Raw genomic sequence first — 23,603 nt, 5'->3', positions numbered from 1 at the left:
GAGTAGCCACCCCAAAAACCTCTCCTCCAGACTCCATGGGTGCAGTGATGGGGATGCACTGAATTCAGACACGGGCTTGGGGTTTGACCTCCATGTGTTCTGGTTTGAATGCAAACCCAGGGATGGCTCCAGCACAGGCCCTGCTGGTATTGTCCGTTGCCATTTGTTTTCAGCTCATGGATCCCCATCTCTGACTCACACGGAGATGAAGAACCTTCCTTTTCTATTTCCATAGAATCATAAAATCATTAAGGTTGGAAAGACCACCAAGATCATCTAGTCCAACCACCAACCCATCAATCATCTTGTCACAGTGTATTAGTTCTCCTTCAATCCACGTATGACACCCCTTACTACTCTGGTACCATTCCTTGCTGCTGTTTTATGCTCGCTGCCATTCATGATTCATGTCTGACACAGGGAAGAGTCTCCCAATCTATCTGCCTTGGCTTTCCCTCGCCCTGCACATGTGGCTGCCTTCAGCCACAGCCTGCAGGATTGTGGTTCTTCAGCGAGCCAGCAAATGGTCTCGAGCAGTTCCCAATTATCATTCACAAATTCCTGCTCAAATTCTTTCCCCCAATTGTTTTGCTTTGTAATTATTTTCAGCTTTGTTAAGCTGGCGCTTTAAATCATCAAGTAGATACATTACTCGTTTGGGTTTTATTCTATTTGCACATAACAAATGTAATCAAATCAGTCCCTTGTACCTAAGCTGCTACTATATTTTTACATCCTGTCATCAGTTCCCCTTGATCTGTAAAAATGAGGCCTGATATAGAATTTCTTCTATGTTAGATGCGTTTGTTTCTGTGTCTGGATATTTTCAAGTGTAATTTTAGGAATTCCGAGCACATTTTTAGTATTTGCAGTACAAGGCTCCAACATATGGCTTTCCAAATGAAATCCCCGTAGAAATGCAGTTCTCTTGCTTGAATGATATAATTAAGTTTACAATAGATCAGTGCTACATGGAAACGATCGCGCTGGTAATATCGTGCAGCATTCTGGAGAGTTCAACAGATATTTCTGTTTCTTAGGAGGAGAGGCAAGATTGTGTGAGCAGGTCTTATAATGAGAAAGAACCCTTTATACTGGAAGAATATCATATAGTAGCTCTTAATTAGAGATAATGAATACCAGAAGGTTATGCCTGTGTGGAAGAAGTTTACTTTAGTGCTATTATTTTTTAGGGGATAAACAAGGTGGCTCACATAACTACAGTTTTTTTTCTGGCTGACGTTAATCCCAGAGAAAATAATGGAATTGCTGATAGTCCGTGTAATTAGTAAAGAATTAGAGGGATTAATGTAAGCAGTGTCAGTCAACATGGGCTTATAGAATATGGTGCTGGTCTAATTAGATATTCTTTTTTTCCAGGAAGATTACAAGTTGTGTTGATAAATGTAATCATAGTGAGGTCATTGGCTTCCATGAGCCATGGCTATTGTGGACCAGACTGGGGCTGAGCCTGCTCTGAGCAGCAGGGCTGGTTGGGTGACCTCCTTGCAGCCTGAATCACTCTGAGCTCCTATGAAAGTGTTGTCTTATCTCCAAGTAACTTTTTATGTAAAACCCATATGATAGAAAACCAATTAGGCACTTCTGGAATGGGTAAAAAGAACTGCTGTCATCTCTGATTTTAAATGGGAATTCATCAGCGGGTGGACGTGTTTCTAATTGAGCTCAGGAGTTATCGCTGATCCATCTTTGAGGTGAGGTCAAAATATGAAGAAGAGATAAATAAATTAAAGGACAGATCAGCAGTGCAGGTTGATTTACATTCCATTAGTAACCTGGATGAAAACAAGCAGCGTGTTCTCATAGAGCCCGAGTAGGGCTGGGCTGTGTCTGGGGGATCAGTGGCTGGAGAACCCACAGCCAAGGAGCAACCCTGCATGGGAGAGGGGCAAAAAAAGAGGGATGTTTTCTTTGGCTGCACAAAAGGGAGGAATATTGGAGACAAGGAGGAAGGTGCTGCTCCTGCAGTTTCCAGCTGAGACTTTGGTAGTTTGAGGGAGATGTTGATAAATTGGTGAGGATTGAGAGAAGGGTTTTAGGGATTATTAAGTTATGGGAAAGCACATCTTCCCCTGGAGGCTGAAGGTTTGCATTGTGTGATGAGGGAAGGTGGTGGTGAGAGCTGAACACTGCTGGAGGGAGGGATGGAAACAACCAAAGGCAGACTTCAGCACAGCAGACAAACAAGATAGGACCCAGCAGAGGGATGCTGAAGGTGGGTGCGTTCAGATTAGGACTGAGTTTTCTGCAGGCCTTGTTATTTATTAAAGCATTCTAGATCCAGATTAATTCACTTAGCTTCATATTGATTCCTTCACCTGCTTGGAAATGAGAAGTGCAAACACAGCTGTGTGCTGGTGGCTGCCTCTCCTGGGAGCCTACAGAAGTGATCCCCAATGGTTTGGGAAGCCGCTTAACTCGGTTTGGAGACTTAGGGGGGTAAATTGACACAAATCCCACCAGTGTGGGCATTTCCAAATTGAGTTACATGTTTTAAGTCATTTGGGGGCTTTATCCTTTTGCAGTCCAGCTGGTTGCAGTGGTGTGCTGGGGCAGCAGGGGCTCCTGCAGCACATCTGCATGCACAGCTAAGCTGGATTATATCTTTATTATAGGGGGAGTTTATATGTTTATTATACATGGAGATTTTTTGTTTATTATATAAATGGATTTGTTCCCTGTCCACTCACAGTGCTTTCTACCAACCAAGGGGACACCTGAAGCCAGGTGCGCTGCTCAGAAGGTAAAGCCAGGAGGGATACAGTCCTGCTGAGGTGTGTGCTATGTGCCACCTTGATGTGGCTGTTAATTTAGGTCTTGATTTGGATCTGCAAGTCTGCAAGTGTCTTTCCAGGTTCCTGAATATGTTGTAGGATTTATGCAGACACTTGGAAACAGTAGGGAGAAAACCAGGAGTGTGTGAGTGAATGGGATTAACAGGTCATGGTTGTTCACAGATCCTTCTCTTAAATATAATTAGTTCATTACAATACACCCACGGTACAGGACTTCTATAAACAAGCATTAAAGCCTGTCTACTCAGACTCCCTAAAGTCCAGATCTTGGAGAGGAAAAAACGATTTGGGACAGAGAAAAATAGCAATTAGAGCTAAGTGGCAAAATGGGGAGTTCATTTGTATGGAGAAAAAAACCCTTTTAGTTTTTTTCCTATTAACTTTTGTAAGAAAACACTTTTCCATACTTGTCAGGCTTGACAGTTAAAGTTAATGGTGTTAAAAAACAGAGTACTGAAAAATGTTCCCTTCAGCGTAAAAGATTTATTCAATGAGAATTTGCTTGGAAAATTATTTAGTCTAATGGGGCTGGCTTTTGCCTAACGCTTGGAACAAAGGTCTTTGCTGTGTTATGGGCATGAGGACAGCCCCAAAGTCATGATTTCCCAATTAAGATGCCATGACCTATTTTTTGTATCCACAACCCTCTGTTGACCCCTTTTAAAAAGCAATGCCACCCTTCCAATGATTTTTTTTTTTTTTTTTGTTAGTTTCTGGAAAAGCTCGCTGATGTTCCTTCTGCCTGGGGTAAAGCTTGGTGTAAATGGGGATGCTCAGAGATGGGATTTGTGAGTTAGCCTGCATAGAGTGGCACAGCGTGGAAGGAAGATGTTTTCCACCCAGAGGGTGGTGACGCACTGGAACAGGTTGCCCAAGGAGGCTGTGGATGCCCCATCCCTGCAGGCATTCAAGGCCAGGCTGGATGTGGCTCTGGGCAGCCTGGACTGGTGGTTGGCAGCCCTGCACACAGCATTCACATTCACCTCAGGACTTAGAAGTACTAAAGTAGATACCACCTCCCTGCATGGTTTCCTGGAATTAGGCTGCAGGGCCATGCCTGTGGGTTTTGTCCTGGCTGTATGTGGCCTATGTCCAAAAGCCGAGGCCTGTGAAATGTCAGCCTGTTGCCCCTTTATTCACCCTGCTGATTTAGTGCTGCTTTTTATAATCTGGAGAGATTTAGTGCACATTAAACACTCTGACCTCTCCAAATCTCTAAATTCTACCTATTGAAAGTAGATGTAAATACTTGTAAATACAAAGTTAGTGTAGGTTGGCAGAGCTCCATTGGTCTGCAATCTGGTTGGCACCGTTTGGGAACCCAGCCTGGAGCTTTGAATAAATCCATGAGGACTTACTCCAGAGAGGTAGAGATTTAGAGCCAGCAATGTTAAAGAGCTGGTTTGGAGCTCACCCATGTCAGAAATGGTGTATGTCCCAGCTGAAACCAGGACACTGTGCTACCATGGAGTAAGCTTTCATTGTGTGTCTTTTTCAGATAGAATGGCAAAGGCATCCCGAAGCCTTGATGCTCCTTGGGCACACACAAGCACAATTGCTGTCTGTCACAATCAGTTCTGGGATTGCTGTTCCCTCCCCATTTTTCCCATCCTGTATTCTGGTCTGACCAGAAACTTGAGATCTCATTTTGGTTATTGGTTGCCTGATGGCCAAGTGTCCTACAGGGAGCTTCTTGCTGCTGGATGGTCCTCACTGCCCAACGTGCAGGTAGGGGATGTGCCAAACACCTGCTACTCTTCTGCCCAGTTCTTCTGCTCTGTTCCCAGCTGGATTCTGGCTCCTGCTGTGTCCTCCTATTGCCAGGCTGATGGCATTGATGTGGCTGCAGATTGCCGTTAGGAAGGGGGTGCAAACAGAGCAGATGATGCTGCTCCCTGCAGAACATCTGGGAATGCAATGTGTGTTTGGCTTGAAAGCTTCCCAGTGATGTTTGTAATCCTTCAGTAAATCAAGTCCTGAAGGATACCCCTATGTCCCCGATGCTGTTGAGGGGAAGCAATATCTGGCAGCTCTGGGAGCTGTAGAGCTTAGAAATGGGCGTTTGCCTCTAAGTAAAGCAGAGCTGGAGCCTTCATCCTCCATGTGCCTCTTTGGAGATGCTGTAATGGTGCTGCTGGGATGGATTCTGGGATCTGCACCAGAGCCACGGCAGATTAGAGCAAGGGAAGAATGGTGATTATATCTGCCTTCTTCACCTCTGTCCAAAAGAGGCTTTGCTAATGTTACAACTGAGTCACATTTCCCTGACCTGGGAGATGAGTTTGTTTTTCCTGGAGAGAATTCAGCATTCCTCACATTGCAAGTTCTGAGGAGCCCACACTTACCAATGTGAGAGCCTGGGGGGAGCGAGGAGCAGTGAGATCTGTGTGGATAAAGCCATTACATCGTCCCATTGACACGTGCTTCCTGGAGGGAGGTGGAAGATTAGCAGATGGACAGAGGATTTGAGCAGAACTGTTCTCAGTGTGATTCCGCAGTGGTTCCTAAATCCACCTTTAGATCCTATATGAAGGAAACCTGATTGCTGTTGGCACTGAAAACTGTATCTTTGGATTGCAAGTGCTTCTGGTGCAGAGTGCTTGAATGCCCAGAGATGGAGTCAGAGCCCAACTTTGTGCTGCTATAACTCAAAACCAGCCACCAGATGATCGTTTGCTGCAAGCTGCTTTGTGCGTGGATGTTTTTGCTGGGATGAAGCCGTTCTAAGAAGATTGATTTCAAGCCTCCCCCTCCTACATCTCATCTGCGCCAAGTTGCCCTTAGGACAAATAAAACAAACCCCAAAATGAACTAAATTCCTTGCCTGCACAGAGCTTTCAATTCAGTTCAATTTACGATTATGGATTTTGACTGTTGGTTGTTGTGCCTGACTGGGTATGGAGCCATCTGCCTTGGGCTGGGTTCCCACGTTCTGCCTTCAGATGGCCGTGCTGGTGCAGGGGGGCCCGGCTCTTGGTTACACAGTAGTACCAAATGATGTTTTAAAGGAGAGGAAACAATTTTGGTATCTGTTTGGAAGCAATGCTGTGATACCCCATGTGGAAAGGAAAATGGTGCCCAGTGTGTTTGTCTTCATTTTATAACCCATTTTCTTATGTTGGAAGTAGAGGTGGCCTTGAAGGAGTCCAAACTGCAGGGAATTCAGCCTTTTTTTTCCCCTCCTAGAAATATGTTTGCTTTTAATGACATATTCATCTATAAAAGTTAAAAATAACATGCCTCATTAAGTTCAAAGCACTCTGGGACACCGTTTGCACTTTTTGGCTGAGAAGTTGAAATTTCCCCCCGGAGAGGATCGCGTTTTCTGTTGGGCTTTGGGTTCAGTGTTCTGTCTGTATATGGCTGTGAAAGAGGCAGGGGAGCTGAGCAGCACTGTTCCCAAATGCTGGATATTATGGAAGCTGAATTTATGTTTCCAGGTGTAGAGAAGTTGTTTGTGTCTGCTGTGCTTGCTAGGAGGGGAGTGAGCAATTTGTGGCTGATAGGAACCAATTAGTTGGGCTGTACCTGGGCTTTCTCAGCTGTTGGTTTCATGAGAAGATGCTTCTGCCTCATTCATAGAATCATAAAATCACTAAGCTTGGAAGAGATCTCTAAGATCATCTTGTCTCTCCATATGCCTGCTGCCAATATTGGCCAGTAATACCTGTCCCACATGGTTCTTGAACACCTCCAGGGACAGTGACTCCCTCACCTCCCTGTACCAATTCATTGCCCCTCTTTAGGAGAAGTTTATCCTAATCCAAAGTGAACCTCCCCTGGTGCATCTTGAGTCCATTTCCTCTCATTCTTTCACTGTTACCTGGGAGAAGTGACTGACTCCTGCCTTGCCATGACCTCCTCTTCATTGTACTGCAGACATCAGGAGAAACCCCCCTCTTCTTGTTTTGCTTTGGGAAGGGAGGGAATGGCTACAAATACGGCTTTATCAAATGTCTGTGGCACTTCACAGCATAATGCTGCCATTTGGTCCTCAGAACAGGCAGAAAGTGTCATTTCCTCTCTGTATGATCTCATCCAGATTGTTGTTAGAACTGTATCTGAATAGGAAAAGAGATACTGTGAAGCCCAGCAGGTTATGGCTTAGAAATGGTGAGGGTGAACAAATGGTGTTGGGTGTGCATGGTGCAGAAGTGGGGATGCCAGCAGCAGCATGAGAGGTGGGATGCCTGGGTGTCAGGCAGGGGAAAGATGATTAATGGAGCCAGTGTGGCTCCTACTGAGAGCAGCAAAGGCTGAGCTTCTGGGCTACGGAAAGGGCTCGGGTTGCAGAGCATTAGGTTGGAGATGGGAGGAGGTGAGGTTTTGTGTTCACAGTGGGATGGGGAGGTCAGCAGCGAAGGAAAGTGCTGAATGGCATTGACCTGCTGCTGCCTCCTGTCCCAGGAAAGGCTGAAAATGTAGAACAAGCAATGATGTCTGAGAATGGGAAAGTTTGGATGATGCTGGTAGCAAATTCTGCTATGGCATCACATGTGCAGTGTTTCCAAGCAGGATGTGGGACCTGTTGTCTTTAATGTATGTTCAGCTAGCAAGAGGCATCTGTCCTGGAAAGCACACTTTATTCAGTTTGCAAACACTCCTGAATGCTCAGTGAGCATTAAATCCATTGCAGCCATTTTTACGCTTGGGATCCAGGCTCAGGTGCCCTGCCACACCATGCAGGTCTTCCAGGTAAGAGCTGCTGCTTTTGTTAACTTAGCGTGGGGTGTGGGAAGACAGCACCTGGACAACTGGAACTGGCTGTGGGACATGAAGTCAGGACAAGACCCCAAGGGATGTCTTCATCCGGCTCCAGGTTGCTGTGTGCACAGCGGGTTGCTCCCAATAGTTCTTTGTTCAATGGCAATTTGTGGGGAATATATTTTAAGGAGCTGCAACAGCCAATAAATTTGGTGTGTGCATGCCTTATTTTGAATGCTATTGTGGGGTTCACTCCCATGGACTTTGAAAGTGGAGCATAGAAAAATGGGAATAAAAAGAGCCTCACTGGTTTGCTGCTCCAGACAGAGGATACCAGGGAATCATACCTGCAGTACTGGGGACGGAGGATATTCTCTGTGTATGCTTCATTGCAGTGTGAAACTGGCTAAGGGTTGGACGTGTTGGAAAATGTCACATTTGCTTACAAAGAAGGGCAGTGCTGAGCTAACCACATCAATTTAAATCCACCCTGTAGTTGCTGTCAGGAACTTTTGTTGTGTACACCTGGGCTCTAACTGGTCCAGGTGCTCTCACACTTACTGGGATACAATTGCATCCATTGTCCAGTCTCCTGGTGAGTGCTTTAAGAGAACCTCAGATGCAGTAAAGTTCACATTGCCTATGTGCTGGACTGCAGGAAGAGGAACCATGTGCAGTGCTGTGCCAGGAAAGGTTCAGGCTGGGCACTGGGAAAAGGTTCTTTACCTTGTGGATGGTCAGTCACTGAAACAGGCTTCCTAGGGGTTGATCCATTCCCTAACCCTCTCTGTGTACAGGAACCATTTGGATAATACCCTTATTAATGTGCTTTACCTTATGGTTCACCTTGAAGTCACCCATCAACATAAGGGAGAGGAGAAACACCACATGGATATTGGGCGCCCAGCTTCCTGCTGTCCAGGAAGGCAGGTTAGATGAGTCAGGCTCCCTTGATGTGCCATGTACATGCCTTCAGTGGTTCCAGGGGATTCTGACCCCATTCAGAGTGAATATTGTTCAGTTTGAATGTAGGTGGACAAGAGCATGTTTGGTGCTGGGGGTGGGTTTGATTGCTCAGCTGGGCCTCATTCTTCACTTACCTCTCAGTGTGGGTAGTTTGAGCTTTTTCCAGTTCAAAGCATCCCTGCTGCTGGTGGGATGGTGTGTGATCTAATTCCACCCTTTTCAGCCCTTAAAAAATGCACGACTATTGAAGCTCCCTGCTGAAATGCTAGCTGCCTCTTTCCATCCCATCTCCTTTATCCCATGAATTTGCCTTTCTCTCCATCTTTCATCCAAATCCAGACAAAAACTTCAGCCTTGTGAATATCCCTCCAGAAGATTTTCATTCCCACTTGCCTCTGCTCTTCTCCAGTCCAGCCAGGAGCTGGAATTTCATAAGAACCCGAGGAAAGACTCTTCTTGTGGTATTTCTACATGCCAGAGAGAAAGAAGTATGGAATATGACTTGAGGCCTTGGCTTTTGGGGGCATCTTCAGTCTTGTTCTCCAGGCAGAGGACAGATGTCATTCAGAGGTGATGTTAAGTCCAGTCCTGGGCACATTAAGAGCTCCTAACCACAGTTCGGGTTGAAACTTTTCTTCCAAAGCTTTTCTTTCATTTAAAACAATAATAATAAGACGAAAATAATGAGATACAAATTTCTCTGGAATGTATCTGCTATTTGCTAAAACCATCCATGCTCTACCAGTAACTGAAAGCCAGAACATCATGGCTGAACAAAAACTATTTACGTTTGAGAGCTTTTCAGTTGAAAAGATGTATGTTTTGGAATTGGAAATCCTTTTTTATGGCTTTCATTTTTATGGGAACACTGGAAAATTTCTGCCTGGTAAGCTTTTTATGCTCAAAAGCCAAGTACTATTTTCTGAAACAGACGTTGCTACGTTTTTTTTTCCTCATATATTTTTTCCTCCCTTTTGCTGCTCAGAGCATTTCTCTCCGCTTGCTGATCTGCTTGAAAACCAAATGTGGGATATCAGCATTGTGCCTTAAGCTGGTCACCTGGCTTGCCATGTTGGGCCTGCTGAGCCAGGCTGGCACTCGGGGCTGATTACAGCCACAGAAATGGAAGCTAATTAGGATCATTAAGGTTGGACAAGACCTCTAAGATCATCTAGTCCAACCATTCACTGATATGTATATATATACCACCAGTACTGCCCACTAACAATGTCCCTCAGTACCACATCTCCCTGCTTCTGGTTCTGGTCTTGTGCTGCTCTGTTAGGCCTGGTGGGAGCAGGGCCAGCTCTTGCTGTGGTTCAGTGAGTTAAATTAAACTGCTCTGTGTGGGGAAGGGATGGGTCAGAGTGGTTTGCCATTGGGGTTTGCCATAGGGGTTGGTTGGTGATGCTTCCTGGCTCAGTTCTCTTGACTGTAGTGGTGCTGCACTCATTCTGATGCAAGTGTGAAGGTGTGGCTTGAAACGTGTTATTTTGGTGTCTTTGACACAGCAGATGTTGCTCACCCTGCACACCACAGCAATCTAGACTAATTTCAACAAGGAAAAGGTGGGCTGGTGCAGTCTGGCTGCCTGCAGATGGAGAGCAGGCTCTGGAATCATAGAATCATTAACATTGGAAAGACCACTAAGGTCCAACCATCAACCCCTCATCACCATGCAGCTAAATCATGTCATTCAATGCAGCATTTACCCTTTTTCTTGAACACCTCCAAGGATGGTGACTCCACACCCCCCTGTGCCAATGCATCACCACTCTTTGAGAAGAAATTCTTCCTGAGATCCAACCTGACCCTCCCCTGCTGCAGCTTGAGGCCATCACCTCTCATCCTATCTGGTAGCAGAGGCAACCCCAACCTCACCCCTACCTCCCATCAGGGAGTTGTAGAGGATGATGAGGTCTCCCCTGAGCCTCCTCTTCTTCAAACTATCCTATTCTCCCAGCTTCTCCCCATAAGATTTGTACTCCAGACCCTGCACAGCTCCGCTGCCCTTTTGTTGTTAACTTCTGGGGTCACAAAAGGTGCCAAACACGGCAGGAATGTAGTGTGTGATGATGAGGTGGCAGCGCTGGTTCCTTACATCTCAATGCTCAATGTTTTAGGCTTAATAACAGTATTCTAATGTACATTTTATGTGGAAAAAATACATCATTTGTTTATGTACTTCACAGCTTAAAATTCAGTATGGGAAATGTATTTCTTCTCTCTACCTCTGGACATTTAGCTGTTTAATAATAATAGTTAGCATTAGAAGTTCATAACATTTTATCTTTAATAGCAAGACTTTTACCTTTTACCTTGAATATGCTGGCAAAATTGCACATTTCATACCCGAGTGCGGTGCTGATGATGTTAGAAAATGCTAACCTGTCTTCAACCAAATTATACACTTCTCTCCAAACCTTTAGTTCGTTTCCTCTGCATCAGAGATGGAAAAAAGTAATATAAACATGGGAGAAAGAGAAGAAAGAACGGAGAGAGACATTAGAAGCAAAGTGCAGTATGTACATTGGTGTGAAGTGCCGTGTATTTCAGCTAGAGCAGATGAATGCATGTTAATTCTGTTGCTGTATTATCCCGGTATCTTGTTAGCATTATTCAAATCAGTATTGTTTTGCTTATGGAAATGTGGGTACAAGAAGGTGTCCTTGTGAGGAGCTCAGCGGGTAGGGGTGGTCTCCTTGGCATGGAGTCTTCAATAGCTTGGTGCTGAGCAGACGATGCGAGGAAAGCTTGACAAATGTCATTTGTTAAAGCAGAAACAGCAGAAAATCGAGGCCGTGAAAAATATAAGCCTCATGCCAATTCTTTATGCTTTGCAGAGATTTCCTGGTGGGATATTTCAGGAGCCCTGCCATGGAGCCCCGGGGCCTGCAGTGGGATGGAGGGCTGAGGATGGGTTTGTCTAAAGGTAAAATGCTTTGTCTAAATCATGAAGAATAGTGAAAGACAGAGCAGAATCAGTCCCTATTGAGTCTCTATCCATCCTGAGTTGGGTTAAACATTGCCTTCATGGCAATGCTTGCACAGAGAGCTGTGCGTGATGCTCCAGGTTCTTCCCCAGTGATCATGGAAGGAACGTTTCCCCCATCTCTGTGAGAAACAGCAGCCTCTGCCTCTATGTGGCAGGAGAGAAGTGTGTTTTAAAGAGCAATATTAATAATAATAGCAACATTAAAACGTGGGTAAGGATTACAAAGGTAATTCCGAGATCTTGTTCACTAATGCAGGCTATTAACAAAAGATAATCACCTTTAAGTTAGTCACCTTTAGCCTCGGAGTAAAATAGAGGTACAATTATTCAATTCAGTATAAAAGGCATTTAAATAGAGATGGATGGATCTCCAGCTCTGTGTTCTTGCTTGGGAAACCAGCCAGGGCTGGGTTGTAAGGGAAGGAAAATGCAATGTAGAAAGGGCTGCAATGAATGAATAATTCCCAGCGTCCTTCTCCCCCTTTTCTCACCCCAGCCAAATGTGTTCATTTGGAGCATGAGGAGAAAGACGGGAAAAATAGGAGAAACACATTGCAAAGCAGTTCTTCACGTTCCTTTTATGAGCAGCACGTGGAGGCTGTGATGTTCCAGGCTGCCATAAGAAGTTGAGGTCTGTGCCCTATGTCACAGCACGTGTTTGTGCTGTTGGAAAGCACGCAGCCAAATGGTGTCAGCGCTGCTGTCACATCCCCATCACCTGGTGTTGGTGGCTGAGGAGCAGAGGGATGGAGTGTGGAAATGGTGATGCTCCAACAGAGGGAGGGCTCAGGAGTGAAGGAAATTCTTATCAGACGTGGCCTCAGGGCTTATTTTTGTGCCAAGGAAACCTTTTGCTGCTGGAAACAGAAGCCTCTTACTTTGCAGCAGATGCTTCATAATCCCCTCCCTTGTGTTTTCAGCCTGCATTCTTCCCTCAAAGTGGCCCATGGTTGCTGGAGTGCGAGGGCTTATTTCTGTAGGGTTGCTTCTGTGCACTACCTTGCTGCTTAAAAGGGTCACTGGAGTTTTACATTGAGAAGGAGGAGGGGATAACAGCTCTGGAAGCTTGTGTGAGGTGGCAGAAGTGACTCTGAAAGGTTTTTAGAGCAGCACAGATGAGCAGTCGGAGCCCTTGGTAGCACCACACTGACTGACTCAGTTCAACATATTTCTAAAATGCCTGTTGCTTTTTGTTCCCATAGGCAGAAACCCTGCAGTCAAGATACCCAAACCCTGCTCAATGCCTTGGCCTTGCTGCAGCAGGTAGCCAGGCAGCTGGCTGTGTGATCCTATGGCGCGTGGCTCAGCACAACTTGTGCTCCAGAGGACGTCCAGAAGAGATTAGCAGGTATGAGAAATTACAAACAAAATCAAGTTTTTGGAAATGAAATGGAGAGCTGTCGTGACAGGCATTGTTAGTGGCTGCTAATCCACTGAGCAGAGAGCGGAGAAGCCCCAGTCCAGCCCAGTATAGGGTAGAATAAATTCCCTGTCTCTGTTTTATGTCCTGTCTGTGCAAGCGAAGGGGCCTCGTGTGCTCATTCCTGCGCTGCTCCCACGTGGCTGTGCCTGGATTGCTGCCTGCTCTGCCTTTATAAACATGGTAGGGGCTCAGTGCGTGATTATTCTCAGAGATACTATCACAGTCTGAGCTCTAGTTACTCATTTTCCACTGCACAGCTCACGTGCGGGTTCCTGCACTGGTGACTTGTCTGGATCTAGCCTGCATGATGGGGCAACCCCAAAATCTTGGTTCATAGTATAGTTTCTGGCTACAAAACACTGTGACCCAGAGCACAGGCTTGTGTGAGAGCAGGGCTGATGGGGGAGAGCTTCAGAAGAGCTTGGAGGATATGAGAGAGTCTGCAAATGCCCACCAAGGGGCACCTTGTGTGGCAATGGGAGCTACCACTGACAGACCTCACCCTGCAGTGGTGAATGGAGAGCAGGAGGAGGCAAGGAGCTGCAAACTGGTTTTGAAGCTGGGCACCTTGAGGGCAGTGCTGCCAGTTTGAGTTTCTTGCCTGCATTTGGAGGCAGTGCCTCTGTGCAAGACACAGCATTGCTGGAAGCCATGGAGGTGTGATGGAGGGCAGGGAGAGGCAGTACACAGAGGGCTGTGCTGTCTCTGCCTGCTGCCCAGCTCAGTAGGTCTGGGAGGGCTGTTCTGTCTTGGGATTCCAGCACCATCTGGAAATTGTGTTTGTCCATCAGCACCTGCACTGTCACAGAGACTGAACTTCAGGCTCTGAACAGAGAGGTAAGCATTTAGAACCCAAACCCAGGATGACAATAAGCAGAGCAAAAACAATTTCCATCCCACTGAAGCCTGCTTTAGGCATTTGAACCCGGAATTTCTCTCTAGGGTTAACAAGGGAGAGCTTGCATGTTCATGGCTCTTCAGTTTGCCCCATTAAACCCTGCTCACACGCACCATCTCTCTCCACCCCCTCCTTCAACTCATGCTCAAGACTCCAGTCTTGAAAAGGCAGACAAATCGGCTTTGTAAAAAGCAGATTAAATTGACAGTGCATTTATTGCAGCACTCTGATGTTAACCCTTGTTGTGCTGGTCTTGGGCAACCTTCTTGCCCCTGCAGCACATTACAGTGGTGATGGGATAGGTAGCATTGAGTTTGTGTTGGGAGCTGTGTTGGAGAACCTTTATTGCCATGGAGGCTAAATCAGTACTCGAGTGGTTGTTGCCTTCCCTGATATGTGAAAATGTGGGGCCAGAACCAGAAGTCTGAGAAGGGCCTTGTGGGCTTGGAGACTTATCTGGGGAATGGATCCACTTTGAGAGCAGAATGTGTTCAGGGAGAATCAAAAACTCCTCATGTTTTGTTTGTCTGAAGTCCTGAGTGATGTGTCAACTCTCTTTCAGTAGCTGTCCATGAAAGAAAGCGTATTCCCATAGAAGTTACTCACAGGTTCTTGATCAGCTCAAACAAGCACAGAGCCTTCCTGCTGGATAAACCCACTTCAGCTGTAGGCCTGTTGCTGAGATGCGAGTTTCTGCCTTGCTCTCACCAGAAGAGTGAGATGTGAGAGCTGTGTGGATGCTGGGCAGCCTTCCCTGGCTCACCAGAAAGGCAGCTTTGCCCTTCCCATCCCCCTTTGATTTGTGATGGATGAGCCAAAGGAGCTGCAGACCAAGCAGGGACCTGGGAAGTGTTGGCTCTTCGTATTCAGCTGAGCCAAATGAAATAACTTCCCATCTTGTGCTACTTACATTGTAGTGGAGGAAGAAGTGTTTTCCCCTTTCAGATGTCCTGGAAGAGTCAGAGTGGTGCCTTCACTGCACAAGGTGTGTTAACAAGTCCCAGCCCTGGAGGGACCCTTCTTCTTTGGGAGCCAGAACTGTTAGTATAACTGCTAAGGGATGGCTCACAGCATTTGTTATTTACCGTGACAGATTGAGCACCACCAACTGCTGGTGACCGAAATACTCTGGATCAAGGCTTCAGCTCAAGAAACAGCTTGGAAAGAGAGAAAGTTAAGAAATATTAATGCCGAACTTTTTGTCCTGCTTTTGATAGCCTTTACAGTTTGTGTTCTTAAGCCTTCCTCTGGCAGCCACAGAATATAGAAAAGCATTTGAAAAAAGAAATATCAGAGCTGAGATATTCTTAAAATCACATGTTTCCAGATGCTGCAGACTTGAGAGTAAAGCTCCAGATATAATCCTGAGATTTGGCAGCGCTGTTTGTATCGTATTAAGTGATGGTCTGCAGCACTTGTTAATTACTGCAGGCTGAAAAACAGCTCTGCCTCCTGACAGAGGTCTTCTGCTCATTCTCAGCATATAAGTTTTTCCAGTTCTTCTGGGTCAGAGGGAAATATCACTTTCTAAAGAGCATAGGAACAGAAGTATGCAGTGAGGTAACCCCTGAGTTGAGCTTTAACTGTATTTTTATACTTCAACAACGTAAATCAGTATAATTTTTATTCAGAAAGAGAGATTTGAGCTGAAGTGATCTCTCCATAAGGCTATTTCTAAATAATCATACAGGTAATTCTGTCTTTATGTGTTTCTGTGTCCAGTCCAGAATCTGTTGGTTGTGGGCAGGTGCTAAGGTCAGTAATCCGGACTCTATTGGTGGATGTATCCAGCACCAGCCTGCTGACCAATTCTCTGACCTGGGCTTTGTGCAGCACCAGGAGAGGTGATGTTACCTGGCAGGTATAGCAGCAGGCTGAAAACATCTCTAAATGTTCTTCAGAACTGGTTTCTTTTCAGACCCTTGGTCAGTCACTCCCCTGCAGTGCTGATCCTTGCTTGTGCCCTCTGAGTTGCCTGTATAGGTACAGAAGCCTTAGGGGCAGAACCCTCTGTCCCAAGACTGGCCACAGGGCAATCTGCAAGCCAAGCTGAGCTCCCTCCGTCTCTATTGGGACAGATTTATGGCAGCTAGAGCCATGTCACTTGGCCACAGTGGAGACATCTGGGGTTCTTCTAGAGCAGCTGACCTGTGGCTTAGAAACATACAGTCAGTAAGGATAGAAAAGAGCTCTGAGGTCATCTAATCCAACTGCCCACCTACCACCAGCATTGCCCACTGACTGTGTCTGTGAGCACTGCATCTGCCCATTCCTTAAGCACCTCCAGGGTTCTGACTCCACCACCTCCCTGCACAGCCTGGGCCAGTGCCCACCTGAGAAGAAATCCTTCCTAACATCCAACCTTGCTGCAGAGCTGGTGGGGAAGGCAAGGTGGGGGGTGCTGATTTGCAGCGAGCTGCCATGCAAACACAAACATCAAAGATGTGGCGTGTGTGCTTTGTGAAGCAGCTTTCTAGGTTTTACTAGGCCATAAAATACGGCGACGAGGATATAAAAACAAAGCTGAGATGGACTTAGCAGAGAGCCAAAGCAAGCGGGGCGAGAAAGAAGGATGGAAATGAGAAAAAATAGCTGTGAGCAAGGAATGATATATCAGTGCTGTGTCAGGATGAACAGGTTTCGGAATAACTGTGAAGAGCATAAAACTGGTTTAGTTGTTAAGAGAAAGAAATATAAGAAATGAATGCAGGAGGGAACTTCAAAGCATAGATTTCCTGACTGTGTGACACTGATGTTTTGAAGAGTTGTTCTGTGTGAGATAGCGGCAGTGATTTTAATGAACTTTAAAGAGCAGTATAAATAGGAACAAACAATGAAAAGCTCACGCAGCCAGAAGTGAGCTAATTGCCTGAACGGGATTTAAATGGCAGGTTATTATTATTATTATATATATATATTTTATGCTTCTAAACCTCTTTTTCTATTTGGGCTTAAGAAAACAGAATGAAATACATTCAAGCATCTCAATTGGGGATTTTCAAGGGGACCGAATACATGCTTTATTTCCATGAAGTGCTTGAGCTGCTGAGCCAAAGGGCAGTGAAATGGGCGTAGCAGAGAAAGGGGGGAATCTTTTGTTGGCCTATAAGGGGGGTGGGTGGGAAGATGAGTTTATTTTAGCTCGATATACAGTCTCTCTCTGATGTTTCAAATGGATTTCACAGTGCGGCTGCGTGGGGACTCAGGGGATCAGAACCATCAGAAATGGGAAAGAACGGGTCACCTTGTAGTGGCAGTGGGTCACCTTATTCTCATCCTGGGCTACAGCATTTTTTCTTACGCTTTGGATTTTCAGATTAGAGCTTCTGTCTGTACTCAATCTTGCTTTTTGCTTTCATGCATGCTGCAGCTCAGCAGCCAACTGCAGCTGTTGGCAGCGGTGCCTGCAAGAGCCAGCCTTGGTCTGTTTACCAACACCTGTACTGAGTGGCAGAGTCAGGTAGTGAGCTCCAAATAGCAATTTCTGGTTCCTGGCCTAAAGATCAGCTTGTTTTCTGACCTCTCCCAAAACTACTGCAGTTATAAGGGGATGATTTGCAAACTCAGCAAAGTCACAGATAATGCTTATAGGAACCCTCTTGCAATAATGTAGTTGTAGGAAACAAGAGAGACAATATCATTGATGCCTCCTTCCCTGGCTTGATAATTGACCTGAAAGGAAATACAGCTGTACCATGGGCCAGATTCACTTTTGCGTTGGACATTTCCATCCAAACCCATTTCATGTGTTAGCGGACAGAACCCCATCTGTTGCTTCTGGGGCTGGGCAAAGGGAGCGAGCCCTGCAGGGCTGCAGTGTGGAAAAGCCACCTGACCTGTGTAATAAGTGGGCTGTCTTGTTAGAGAAATGTGTGGTCCTTCCAGAACTGCTAAGGAAGCTAATTAAAAATTCTAATCTCTATTTGGTTACATGACTGGAAAACCAATGTCCTGCTACCAGAGGTGTAGAGTAATACAAATTTGGATTGCAGTCTCTTCTTTCTCATTCCCCACCTGATACCCCCTGGATGACATCAATGTTTTGACCACCTCAAGCACTAATGAGCTCATCAGCTCTCCCCAGTTCCCATCACCATCCCGCTGCCTGTAAGGCAAGATTCTTCAGCCTGAGGAAGAAGTTTACCCAGTGGCACTGCTTGCTCTTGCCCTGCAGTGCAGTAGCTTTCTCCTTGCCATGCTGGCTCTCCCTTGGGCAAGGTGCTTGCCATAACCCCCTATGATCCTCAGATTGCATGCCAAAGCCCAGCAGCTGAAGGAGGAAGCATCTGGCTGATATTTAAGTCACAGCTTTGGTTGTGGGCAGAGCAAGAAGGGTCTGGAGAGAACCCAACCCAACCCCAGCAGCTCTTCCAGCTGCCGTCCCATCACCATTTTCTTTATCCGATTGAATTGCAATGTGGATTCAGAGCTCCTCGCCAAAAACAGCCTTCAGTAGAAAGATGATTAATCCTCATTTGACTCCGTATTTGTTTTAAATTGAAATTCTGGAGGAGTCTGGGTGCCTATTATATTTATCCTGCCTCGCCATGAGCAGAAATGGCCCAAGGTGGACATTTCTGAGCTGCTCAGATGGCCACACAGCAGAGCAATTACAATTATCAGCACTGAGATTAAGGGCTTTGGGCTGAGAAGAGAGGGAATGGGGGAAGAAAGAAGCAGGTGGAGGGCAGAGGAAGAGAGAAAGAAGCTTCAGTATATTCTGTTGCCAGCTAGAGGCAGCTTGCCTTTTGCAGCCCGTTAGCTCCTGCTGCCTGCCTTGTTTTTAGAGGCCATGGGCTCAGATGAGAAGTTGTTCGGTGCATGCATGGTTCAGTGCAGAAGGGAGGGCCCATGATTTTGCCAACTTGCAGAAGCCATCCTGAGCTGAACTCTCGCTTCATTCAATGTAAAGCCTGTAGCAGCACTGCTTGGGGAAGGTTTCATGGGTCAGTCTGTTCCTTCTGGCTGTGCTGAATGGTGGTTTCCTGAGCCAGGTGCTCGGGCTGTGAGTGGCAAACTCCTGCTGCACTGTGTCTTGGGGGTATGCCCTGTTTTCCTCCTTGTGCCAGCAATGAGGATTAAGTTTGGTGGGGGTTTATTGGTAAGGAGCAGCACCTTTCCTGCAGGTCTGAGCGACAGTGCTTAGCCTTGGCTCTGCTCCTTCCTAATCTCAGTGCCATTCGCAGTAATGCCTGTTCACCGAAAGCTCTGCAGCATTTCCCCACCTTGATAGAAACAGGGCACAAAGGCCTTCTTAAGGCGAGACCTGTAAAATCTCATCTCAAATCATTAAAGTTTGGCAAAGCTGCGTAACCAAATGAGGGCAAAAAGCATTCAGCAGCTTTAAAACTCAACAGCGTGCTGCAGGTATTCGCAGGCAGTTACATCCAAATAACAACCTTCTGGGATATCAAGAGGACTGATGATGGGAATAGGCCAGAACCTGGTGTGCATTGGATTGCCTTTCATTTCATGGTCACCCACTGTTTCTTTGAGACATCCGATCAGTGCTGTCAAATATCACACGGGTAGATGGGACAAGCCAGGGTGAGGATGTGCTATCAGATCTTTGTGCTGCTCCTGAGAAACACTCCAGAGTTCACTGACAGTAGAATGTGGGGGCTCTTCACCAGTGATGGAATAAGCCAAATAGATGGCAAAATTCAGAACATATCTGATTTGGAGCTTTGGCTATGGATTGCCAAAGCAAAGCTGTCCCAAAATTGACCTGAAGCAACATCTTGTAAGTTCTGCTGTAGTTGTGCAAGTTCAGACCAGAGAGGTTTTCATTTGCTGCACGGCCTGTGCTTGGGTTAGTTGAGGTTTTTTCTTTCCTCCAAAAAGCAAACAGTGAAATTAATATTGAACCCCCTGAGTTCTGAAATACATCAGTGTTTCCTGTTTTGCAGTCATGAGGATCCTTTTTGCCCCACGAAAACGGGGTCTGTTACCTGGTCCAAACAAAGCAGTTCTGCATTATTCTGATGGCAAAAACATAATCTTGAAGTGAGCTGAAATCAGATTTTCTTCAGTGGATTACAGAGAAGCAAATTTAAAATGATATTACCAATAATACCTCATAATTACAATGTGAATGATGAGCTCCCTTAATCATGCCTTGCAGCTATGTTTCTTAATAAGAAAACAATGCAGTGTTGTGACATTTTTCTCGTTATTTTTAATGTAGCCCTCAGTTTTCAGGCCACATTTTCAGCTGGAGCAAATAGCCTTCATCACCTCCAATACAAATAGGCTGCTTTACACCAGCCAAGTCTCTGACCTGGTTTTGCTTTAAAAAAAAGCTCTTTACCCCCAGAAGCAGGGAAGGAGAGCAGACCTGTGGAATTCTGGTTCATTTCAATTAGAACTCTGTGCATTAATCATGTATTTGACACGCTGAACGTTCCTAATTAACATCCACCTTTAAACCACATGTGCTTCAGCCTGTCTTCAAACTATGGAGCTGCACAGGTGATGTCAGGAAAACCATGAGCAGATGGCAGAGCACAGCTGAGCCAAAATCTGGGTGAGATGTTGGTCTATGCTAATCAAAGCTTAAGCCTGAGCAGCATTAGTGGCATGGGGCAGGGCTGTGGCCAGCACAGTGGGAATGTGATCATGTTCCACCATTTGGGTACCAGCACTGTGGTCCTGGGCAGAAGGAAGGATCATAGAATCATAGAATGGTCTGGGTTGAAAAGGACCACAATGATTATCTGGTTTCAACTCCCTGCTACATGCAAGGTCGCCAAGTAGCAGACTAGGCTGTCCAGAGCCACATCCAGCCTGGCCTTGAATGCCTGCAGGGATGGGGCATCCACAGCCTCCTTGGGCAACCTGTTCCAGTGTGTCACCTCCCTCTGGGTGAAAAACTTCCTCCTAATATCCAACCTAAACCTCCCCTGTCTCAGTTTAAAACCTTCCCCCTTGTGCTGTCACTGTCCACCCTTGTAAACCCTCATGGGTTGATTGTAACTGCTGCCAGTGCTGCATGTTCTGGGTAATCAGGAATGGGAGCAGTGACATCAACAGGGGTGGATTTGTGATTGTATCATTGGGAAGTGCTGAACTTCCCCCCTCCCAGCTCACCATGACACCGTTTGCCTCAATCAGGTGCCTTCATCGGGCATCCGGTGGCGAGGTCTGCCGTGCTTCCTTTTAATGCTTTTAGTGCCGTTCCTGGAACTGCAGCGTCTGGGGAAAAGCATTCGAAATTGCACATCATTAGCATGCTGAAGAGGAGGTAATGTATGTAAAGCATTTGACCTCCCTCTGGCTCCTGTGGCCGGGACAAATTCTGATCTCATTTGCAGCAGTGCAGATTCCGAGTATCTACATTAAGCACATTAAGTTTAGTGGAGTTGCTCTGAATTTATACTGCCGCACCTGGTAAATGGGAGATGTCACTAACAGCCTTTTTGTGACCCAAGGGAAGGAAGTAATGAAGGCAACCTGCAAATGCAGGGATGAAAACAGTTCCCGACAACAGGACTTGTGCTGGGGTGTGAAATTTATTGGGAGCTGCTGCGTGCTCAGCGTTTTTTAAAGCCAGCTCATGCTTTTGGTGCTGAAGGTATGGAATGAGGAGCCTTAGTGTGGGCACTGAGATTGGAAAACATGTCAAAGGTTACCTGGGACCCACCTGAAGAAAAAGGGGAGCGATTGGAGTGAACTTAAAGGATGGGGAAAGGGAAATCCTTTATTTCTTGTTTGCATTCCTTTTTCCAAGAGGGAAGAGAAGAAGGTGGGGAAGAGTTTAAAAACAAAGCCAGAAAAAAGAGGAGGGAGTGGAACCTAAAGCCTGTTTCACGCAAAATTAGTTGAAGGGATTAAATATCCTACAAAATAACGATTGCCACATTTTTTATTCTCTCCCTGGATGACTAAAACACCCGTGAAACATCCACCATGCATTTCCGTTCGGCTAATCCCCGCCTGCACACTCCAAATTCAATATCACCAGCTATTCTCGGTGCTAAAGAATCATTTTACTTTTTCCAAGTCCACAGGAAAATGTGAACCATCTGGAAATGAAGGATTCCTTTGTGTGCAACCTCTCCATCCTGAGTCTCCGTGAGGAGGAAAACCTGCACTGTGCCTATGGTGGATGCGATGGAGATGCACTGAGCCCGACCCAGTGCTGGGTGCTCCTTGGAGCCACGTGTCCTTTCCTTGCTTTTTCAGTGGGAAACAGCCAGATTTTGACATGCCAGCTTCCTCAGAAGAATAATCAGTCTGTTACCTGCATGTGTTGGATGTTAATACGCAGATGATTGGTCTTGAATATATTTCAAGTCTCAGTGTGGGCTCTCATTCATCCATGCAAGAGGAGACCTATGGCTCCAGGGTAAGACTGATCCATCTCTCTGGATCCCAGTGTCCTATGGGGTGGAAGAGGGAGGAACTGTTGTGCAGAGGAGGCAGCTTCTCTTCATGGGAGTCCATTGGGTCTGGGTCCAAATGGCTGGACATGCACAGACCCTGCACTGTGTCCCTGAGCACCCTGTCCCTACTGTGTGCACCAGCACTCCCTGCGCAGTGCTTGGGTCTTGGTCCAGATGTACATAAATGACATTTAACATTATTAGTGACAGGATGAGGGGAAATGGCTTTAAACTGGAAGAGGGTCAGTTTAGACTGGATATTAGGAAGAAATTCTTTACTGTGAGGATGGTGAGATGCTGGAACAGGTTGCTCAGAGAGGTAATGGATGCCACCATGTTGAAAGCATTCAAGGCCAGGCTGGAAGGGGCTGTGAGCCAACCTGGTCTAGAGGGCAGTGTCCCTCTCTATAGCAGGGCATTGGAACGAGGTGATCTCAAAGATCCCTTCCAACCCAAACCATTCTATGATATTAGATTTAATTTGGACAAAACCCCCATATATTAGGTCTTCCTTACAGGACCCAGTAGTCCAATAGCTTTCACTCCCAAACCAGCTGCTTTTGCATCAGATTCTTAGAAAATCCATACAGTAAGTTGGGATAATGCACTGGGGTTTTGGTGTGTGCTTTTGTTTTCCACACAGGAGGAAATCTGTAACTAATGGGAGTTTCCATTTATGAGGAGATTCTACAGCTCTTCCAGCATTCCCTTGCACTGGTCCTAGGTAAGAGGGTTCTGGCTGCCTTGAAGGCATTATTACTGCCTTAGGCTGGAGATGTGAACAGTCCAGGCTCTATCACAGGCCCTGTATTTTTAGGAACTGAATGATGTTTCAAAACAAGCTATATAAGGAAAAAGTAGGTCTGAGATCCTGCTGTGCCCATGCCAGGAGGTCCCAGGTTTGTTCCAAGCTTATGGCCCAGATTTGGTTTCAGCAATCATCTAAGGGAAGTTGGCTCTTTCCTGCCTGTGCCTGGCCCACACCAGCACAAAGAAGGATGAAGAGGTGAGTGGTTGTGACCACGTATGTTCTCTCCTTTTTAGTCCTCCTTGTGAATTACCTTGGGTTAGATGAGGTGGCACGAGGTGCTGAGCCTCTCCATGTGTGCCAAAGGCATTGTTAGTAGAGATCTGATGCCAGAAGAGCTTCTGCTGATCCCAATTAGCTGATTATCCCAAAGGGAATTGAAAATGAAGGTTATCTTTCAACTTGTGATGAGCTTCCAAATAAATATTCAACATGCATTTAAATAAGACAGTTTTATGCATTATTTAAGTATCAATTGATGGGTAGGAGACAAAACACTACTACAGTGATGCCGAGGTTTGAAAGGCAAGGGTGGAAATCTGGTGAATGAGTCATTAAAGGAGATTGGTATCACTCGTTTCACTGGATTATTGTTTATACAGTAATCAC

General features: G+C 46.0%; 1 long non-coding RNA gene across 1 annotated transcript; it reads left to right on the top strand.

Moving 5' to 3' along the window:
• Nucleotides 1–21,597: 21,597 nt before the first annotated feature.
• On the top strand, nt 21,598–23,186 carry LOC107322027. Its single transcript, XR_001558760.2, has 3 exons — nt 21,598–22,149; nt 22,830–22,910; nt 23,004–23,186. It is a non-coding gene; the product is annotated as an uncharacterized LOC107322027 (long non-coding RNA).
• Nucleotides 23,187–23,603: the final 417 nt, after the last annotated feature.

Source organism: Coturnix japonica, chromosome 18 (genome assembly GCF_001577835.2).
Source record: "Coturnix japonica isolate 7356 chromosome 18, Coturnix japonica 2.1, whole genome shotgun sequence".
In the NCBI taxonomy this organism is placed as follows: domain Eukaryota; kingdom Metazoa; phylum Chordata; class Aves; order Galliformes; family Phasianidae; genus Coturnix; species Coturnix japonica.
This window is presented reverse-complemented; position numbering and strand designations above follow the sequence as displayed.